The following is a 7,835-nucleotide window of genomic DNA, read 5'->3' on the forward strand; positions in this document are numbered from 1 at the left end:
GTCCTTTTTCACTCTTCACTCACTCAATGTCACAAGAAATTTTTAATGTGACACAATTAACTTCACATTCATTTCAGAAAGCAAAACGTGTTAAGGACCTGAAGTAGCATCACCTGTAGGTCTGCAGAGGTTGGAATTCCCTTACGCATCAGCTGCTTCCAGTAAAATCTCTTAGCTTAAGAAACAGAGACAGAATAGATCCTTGTGCCTCCCCACCGCATTTTAAAATACAACACACCTATGAACGCTTCCAGCAACGTAACAAAATTATGCTTTGTGAAATATTAAGGTCAAAACAATATAGGTACACTTTCCTTAAAAATAAAGGTGCATCCTCCTAACTTTAACCTCGTCCGTTTCAGGTCACAAAAAGCATAGATCAACACTTCTTCCAGGACATGCGAAGGGAAGCTTGTAAATTTTGTATTCCTGCAAGGACTTCACAGCAAATCACGGACAGTAGTAGAGAATTGCTAAGCAACCTTTGGAAGAACGAACACCTAAATGTATCGCTGTCCTTGGACATGTTCTGGTGCCTTAGTTGTGAAAAATCCAACAAACAGAAAACATTTATCAGCTCGGTTCTCACAAACTATTCTCTCCACATTTTTTCCTTATCCTCTCAAAAGCTTGGATGACCTTACAAAAACTAAACAAGAACAGAACAGTAAAAGCTGTGAATGAAAACTCAAAAAAAAAAAAAAAAAAAAAAAAAAAAAAGGTCTAGCATTTAGCTGAACACTGAAAAAGTGCAATGGAAGATGAAATCAGCAAAAGCGTTCCTAAAAGTGAGGCAACTTAACTGGCAGAAAACCTAAACCACGGCCAGCTTGACAAAGGACGTGAACAGATTATGGGAAGAGCTGGGCCGTATCGGTAACCACTGCACCCCAAATAAAGGCCACCAAAACCTGCAGCTGACAAAAAAGGATCTGCCCTATGCATGGAAGAAAGAAGCAACTGGCTAGCGGCAATCCAACCACTAAGAAGCAGCTCCATGCAAACAGCAACAGAATGTATTACCAAAATTCAAAGAAGTTAAGAGATTAAAGGCAGATATCATTATAAAAACCAAGCAGACAAATTTTATTCTCAAAGGCCCATAGCAACAGTAAGGAGCTAACAAGCAATACATACATGACAACTGTGACTCCACAACAAAAAAAAAGTTTACTGAAACAAAATGACAGTTAACAGCAATATCATCTAGCTTGCTCCTGCCTCCAGGTCCTCCTCACAGTTTTTTCAGTCTTCCGCAGCAGCTTCTGAAACATTAGCGGGGACACCATTAGTCATGCGAAGTACCAAGCCCCCCCACCTGAAGGAAAAGGGAAACTCCACATTGCAAAGGAACTCGGCACGCGACCATGCGGCCAGTAACAGACATGAACCCCCCACACCTCCCAAAATCATGACGACAAAAACTGCTTTGAGCAACTTTTCTCACCTCTTTGACTCACGGCGAACTTCCAGCCGGTGCTGCGGGGGATCACAGAGGCGGGCAGACTGGGCAAATTGGGCCGGGCACACAAAAAGCAGCGGCCAAAGAGTCAGCTTCCCCGCTTACGGGGGACCCCCAGCCACTGCCTCCATTGCAAAGGGCCCGGGACTGCGGGGCACGCTTGCTCCCTGAGTTACAGGGCAGCCCCCATCCCTACGGCCGAGGGAGGCTCCTTCTCCCCCAGGTCCGGGGCAGAAACCCCACACAGGCTGCCAGCAGAGCACTAACGCTCACGCACCCAGAGCCTGATTACAGGCGGGTGGACAACACCCCTGGAGCCACAGAGCCCGGTTTTCCCCCCAGCGGCAGGAACAACTCTCAGAAGCCAGGCAGCGGGGCAAAAAGGGTAAAGGCTGCAGTCAGGATCCCAGGTCCAATTCCAGGGAGGGCGCAACGCCCAACCCCACATCTCGCAGCCCCGTGCCTCTGAAAGGCCGGGGCCACCTTCCCGCCCGAGTACGGGGGGTCTCTCAGAACGCAGCTCACCAAGCACGCACACGGGGGGCACGCACAGCCCTGCCTACAGGACGGTACCCCCACATCCCACCCTCCCCGTGAAGCCCCGGGGAGCGCGAGGCTCCCGCCAGCGCCTGAGTTACAGGCCGGCCCGCCCGGCAGCAGCAGCAGAACACCACCAACGTCATGCGTCACGTTTTAGGGAGCCAAGGGACCGGCCTCGACCCGCCGAGCGGGGAGGTCACCCCACACACAAACTATACCTCAACCTGCACCCTCTGACGGGACAGGGAGGGGTCATTCCCACCAACTGGATGACTAAAGCAGCCGGCTGCAACGCGGCAGCCTGCCCACGCCTGATTACAGGGGGGGCCGGCCGCTTGGGGGACAGGGGGCTTCGTGGCTTGGGACTCGCACAAGGACAGGCCCGAGCCCTGGCTACAGGGCGGCCTCGGCCACTGGACTACCGTGTGGCTCTGACCCGCACTAAGTAAAAAGGAGGGAGACGGGACACTCGCTGCGCTCGTGGCACTAAGAGGGAACACCCCATCTGTGGCATGCACCAAAGTCCTCCGATCCCCCCCAGGAAGTCGAAGCTAAGCTGCAGCCATCTTTGTGGAGGCCTAAAGGGAAAGGTCAGTCGCTCAGTCACTCCGCAAACACAAGCAAGGAAAGGGAGGGGAACACGCTCACACAGATGCGACTTTCCAGAAGGGAAGGACAACAAGGCGCAGCCGATACCTGGGAATAAACCCGCAACCACGAGCAACACACGAGAGCCTGTGACCCGGCCCTAGGCTGCACGGAGGCCACAGACCTCAACGTGCCAAGGGGCTTCCCAGCTACGGCCAAGGGCCAAATGCCCTGACGCACACCCCGAGTACGGGGCCGTCGCACTGACACGCCACCTCCAGGCAACGATGCCGAGGGGCTACGGGAGGAAGAGGGGCAGGGAAGAGGCACTACCCTGCTTACAGAGTTGCCTCGGGGTCCGGCGGGCTCCATTTCCCACTCAGGTGCGGAGAGGTGGCTGTCGCCCTCCGTTACAGGGGGCCACGCTCCCCAGGCAGACCAAGGAGCAGCAAGGCAAAAGGCCAAATACTGAAAAAGACCCGAGCCCTGATTACAGGGAGGGAACCCAGCACATAGCCGGCCTGGACACCTATGGCGCCGGCAACGCTCGACTCAAATGTGACTATGCCCCCGCTAACGGGACAGGTGCTTTGCCCAGGGTGCCTTTCTCCTTCCCCCCCTCGTCTGCACGCTTCGGATTCCTCTTCTTGCTCGCTCCTGCCTCCAGGTCCCTGGCACCGCCTCTTCTTTCTTCCACAGCAGCTCCTGAAACAAAAGCAAGGAGAACATTGCACCAGCAGAGCGGCAAGCCCCCCACCTGAAGGCAAAGGTAAACTTGACTACAAAGAGGAACTCAGCACTTGATCACCTAGCCAAGGAATGCTCTCCATTCCGCCCTTGCACTGTTTTTATTGGAAGAACTGTAAACCTCAATACAGTAATTGTTTTGTGCCATGTCAATCACTCTGCTATCTTGGATCTACTGAATTGTGATAGTGACCCTTTTACAGGGAGAGTTCTCATGTTCCTCTCCTCATCTGGTTGATGTGAGATTCACATTCACATAAACTCACCTTATTTCTCATTTAGTAGTTCATGACAACATTCCAGCATGAAGTTACAAGGAAGATTTCCCACTTGTTTCATCTATTACCATGGATCATCTTAAAGAACTATATAAAATTTGACATTCAAGCATCAAGTTTTCTCTGAACATTCTCCCTTTTTGTACTATAGAGCTTTTTTACCCATTTATCTTCTTATACCCAGGAGCCCCTTCCTCTTCATCATCAGTGCACATCTCGTGTTTCCCCCCATTCCTAACTCCCCATTACTGAGAAGGAAAGAAGAAAAAAAACAAACAAACAAACAAAAAAAAAAAACAGAAAAAGAAAAAAATCAGAAAAAAAAAAATCAGAAAAATAAAGTTTGTTTCAACACGGAGACAGGAGTTGATATTGCTTTATTTTTGCTGCTCACTGTTGCTTCAAAGTATTTTCTTCCACATGGCAGCGTGCCACTCTTACTGTGCCTTCGTCCTTCCTCTTAGAGCCCTTTCAGAGGTCGCTCCCCTCGGAGCCCGTCCAGACGCCCCGTCCCCTGCTCCGGCCTTGTCCGCCCACCCACCCGCAGTCAGAGAGCATGAGACGGGCTCGGACTCAGCTCCTTCCACTCACCAGCCATCGGAGCCCGCGTGGCTGCCCTGGCCCCGGCCCGCCTCGTCGCGGCCCCGGCCCGCCTCGTCGCGGCCCCGGCCCGCCTCGTCGCGGCCCCGGCCCGCCTCGTCGCGGCCCCGGCCCGCCTCGTCGCGGCCCCGGCCCGCCTCGTCGCGGCCCCGGCCCGCCTCGTCGCGGCCCCGGCCCGCCTCGTCGCGGCCCCGGCCCGCCTCGTCGCGGCCCCGGCCCGCCTCGTCGCGGCCCCGGCCCGCCTCGTCGCGGCCCCGGCCCGCCTCGTCGCGGCCCCGGCCCGCCTCGTCGCGGCCCCGGCCCGCCTCGCCGCGGCCCCGGCCCGCCTCGTCGCGGCCCCGGCCCGCCTCGTCGCGGCCCCGGCCCGCCTCGTCGCGGCCCCGGCCCGCCTCGTCGCGGCCCCGGCCCGCCTCGTCGCGGCCCCGGCCCGCCTCGTCGCGGCCCCGGCCCGCCTCGTCGCGGCCCCGGCCCGCCTCGTCGCGGCCCGGCCGGTGCCCCCCATCCCCGCCTCACCTCGGCTTTGGAGAGCGCTTGCCGCCCGTGCCGCCTCCTCCACCGCCTCCGCCGCTGCCGCCGCCTTTTCCTCACAGCACCCAGCTCCTTCTCACACGCTGAGGAGAACGCCTCACTCAGCTGCCAGCGCGCGCACCTTTTATAGCTGTCCCTCATGGGCGCGCCAACCAATCAGAACCCGAAATGCCGCTGTCGCCTCGCGCCGCTTTTCTTCCCGCCTCTTTCTCTCCCCCTCCGCGTTCCCGCCCTTTCCAGCTGCGGGCAGCCATGCCGGGGTCACCCGCAGGTCACCTGTGGGTCCCGGCCCCACTCGCGGCCGTTGCCGCCCGCCCCCTCATGGCAGAGCAACCCCACAGGTGCTCTCACTCACCGCCCCAGCACCTGGCAGAGCTGGCTGCGGGGAAATCAGTCCTTCACTTTCGGTGTTCCTTTTAGCAGCCAGTAATGCTTTAGGTGTTCCTTCCTGAGTTGAATGCAGCCGCAAACATGACTGAAATAAATATATATTTTAAAGGAGCTCTTCACCATCACACCTCCCCCCTCTGTCCCCACAGCAAAAAAAAAAAAAAAAAAAAAAAAAAAAAAAAAAAAAGTTATAGAAACTTCCTTGACTATTCTATAGCTTACCTGTTTACAGAAGAAAATATACGTGTTGTATGTGCCATTTAAAAATATTAGCTGTATATAAGCTCCTTGCCCTATGCAAGCTGTTTTTCCGCCTTGAAGCAGAGTGCACCTTCACAGCACAGAGCATCTTTAAGGGAATATTGTGTGAATACATCAGCATCCTTTATGCTCAACGAGTATCACCTCCTGTCGTTTTATGTGCTAACTGCAGAACTGAACAGTTTTCCCACTAACAATACCAATTCTCCCTAAAGGACATAAAAATCAAAATCATCAGTTGTCAAAGCCACAGCTATTTGAAATCCACATAAATGTTGGGGTTTTGTTTGTTTGTTTTGTCTTTCTCCAAGAAAAATAAGAATAATTAGAACAAACACTGACCTTCAGGGGGATTACAGACCAAAGTAAAACACAGGGCTGGCAAAATCGTGGTACTTCACGTTCTTAATTTTATAAAACAATAGTAGAATCCACTTGAGTAGCATGAAATTCAAAAGCCTTCTGTCATACTGGATCATCGTGCACTGGCTGGCACACGTTTGGAAAGATACTAAGATGTAACTCTGTGTTAAACACTGTTAATATACAATGTGACAGCCAACTGGATGAGGAAGAGAATGTAAACACTCAGAAGGAACAGACCCAGGACAGCACAGCTGGGTTTGGGTTAGGCATTGAGAGAATGTTCAGACAATATTTATACCTACTTTTAATATTCAAATTAATTTCCATGAGGACATCACTTAATTAAGGTGAGCTGTACAGAAGTCATCTCATTTCCATTTATATTCCATCCCATATTTAATATACGTTCTAAGAGACACTGCACTATGCTGCATTACTTTAATCGATGTCCTTTCCTGTTGTATTCAGGACTGTTCAAGTCTATAACTGTCATGTAGATCAGCTTAACTTCAGCCCACATAACCTTTAGAATACCTTAAGCTGTAACCTAATTCTCAAAGGTTTGTTGCGATGTATTCTAGTACCATTCGTTGCCTACTTACCACAGAGATACTCTTTGTGAAGGGTGTGCCCCAGACTTATTTCCACTAAAAAACAGAGAAACCGACCTCAAATTTCCCTCTCACCAACTCATTTCACAGCCATGCCTGTAAACGACAGTACAAACAAAGTGCTCGATGGGATAAGAAGCTGGAGAAGTGTCTTCAAATCTAGGAGACATGGAGCAGCATGCCCTCAGACATGCAGCACTACAAGCCCTGCGCATCCCAGAAGGCCTGCAGCGAGGTGAGCATTACCCACACAACAGTGGCTGTTCTAGGCCCTGATGTCTCAGTCAGACGATGTGGTAGGATCAGGGAGGGTGCATTTCTGGAATTCCTCCTTTGGGAATGAGCTTCCACCCATCATTGCACGTGTTTGCAGGCAACCGTGTGACTGCTGTCCCCTTGAGATGCTGCAGCTTCAGGATGAGTCTTCTCAGAAATCACAGGTGGCTTTGAGGCTGCATCTGAAAAGCACTTCTCCAGAAGCAGCTGCTTCAGCTGAATAGCCTTGGCAACAAGCACTGGCACTACTCGATAGGAAGGGGACTTGAAAATGAGTCTGAGCTGAGATCGCTGTGACTATCAGCCTTCCCAGTTCAAGAAAGGCTGTAGAGGACACACAGTATGAAACACTGCTGGGAAGCGCAGTCACAATTTGGCTATGCATTTATCTAAGCCAAAGACCCTCTCTTTCGAGCAACTTCCCTCTGCTTTACTGTGCAATGCCTCTGCTTCCTGCTCCCTTTCCTTGGATAGAAGTCAAAAACTGGCTTGCCCTTGGCAAACTAGTCAGAATTGATGTGTTGTAAATGGCCCATTGCACATAAAAATCTGGCAAAACACTCCACAGCTCCAAGGCTTTACATAAAATAAATGGGATGCAGGAGCATTCTTCACCATCCTCTTAAGCCTGCCATCTGTACAGACTAAAAATAAAGTGGCAGCTTAAGGAAAAGGCTGATAAAACGCATCTGAGAAACGCACAGAAAAGAGCTGTGGCTCCTGTGCTGAGCTAAGCTGGGGTCTACAGCCAGTATGGGGAGAGAAGTACTCAGGAGGGATGGAGGATGCACAGCACACAGGGAACACTGGGCAATAAATGTATCTCACTTCTGTAAGATTTTCCCCGCATCTCACATAAACACCTTTCAAACTACAGCCTTCTCTCCTTGTTATCGTTAGCAATTACTGCAGAAATAGAAAATTATAAGAAACTAGAAAATACTTATATAAACACTTTTTTGACTGTTCTTACTACACGCTTATATTACAATTGGAAGAATGACATTGAGAAGTGTAAAATCATTGAATAAGAAATCAATGAAGTCAGTGCACTGCTGTCTTCCATTACTCAAAATCTGAACACGATGAGCAGCAACAACTGCATCACATTAAGGCATGAACAGGTTCAAGGCTCACCCATCCCATTAGCAGAAATAAACAGGGCTTGCTTTCTCCTCACATCCATTA

This window comes from Excalfactoria chinensis, chromosome 5 (genome assembly GCF_039878825.1).
Source record: "Excalfactoria chinensis isolate bCotChi1 chromosome 5, bCotChi1.hap2, whole genome shotgun sequence".
NCBI lineage: Eukaryota > Metazoa > Chordata > Aves > Galliformes > Phasianidae > Excalfactoria > Excalfactoria chinensis.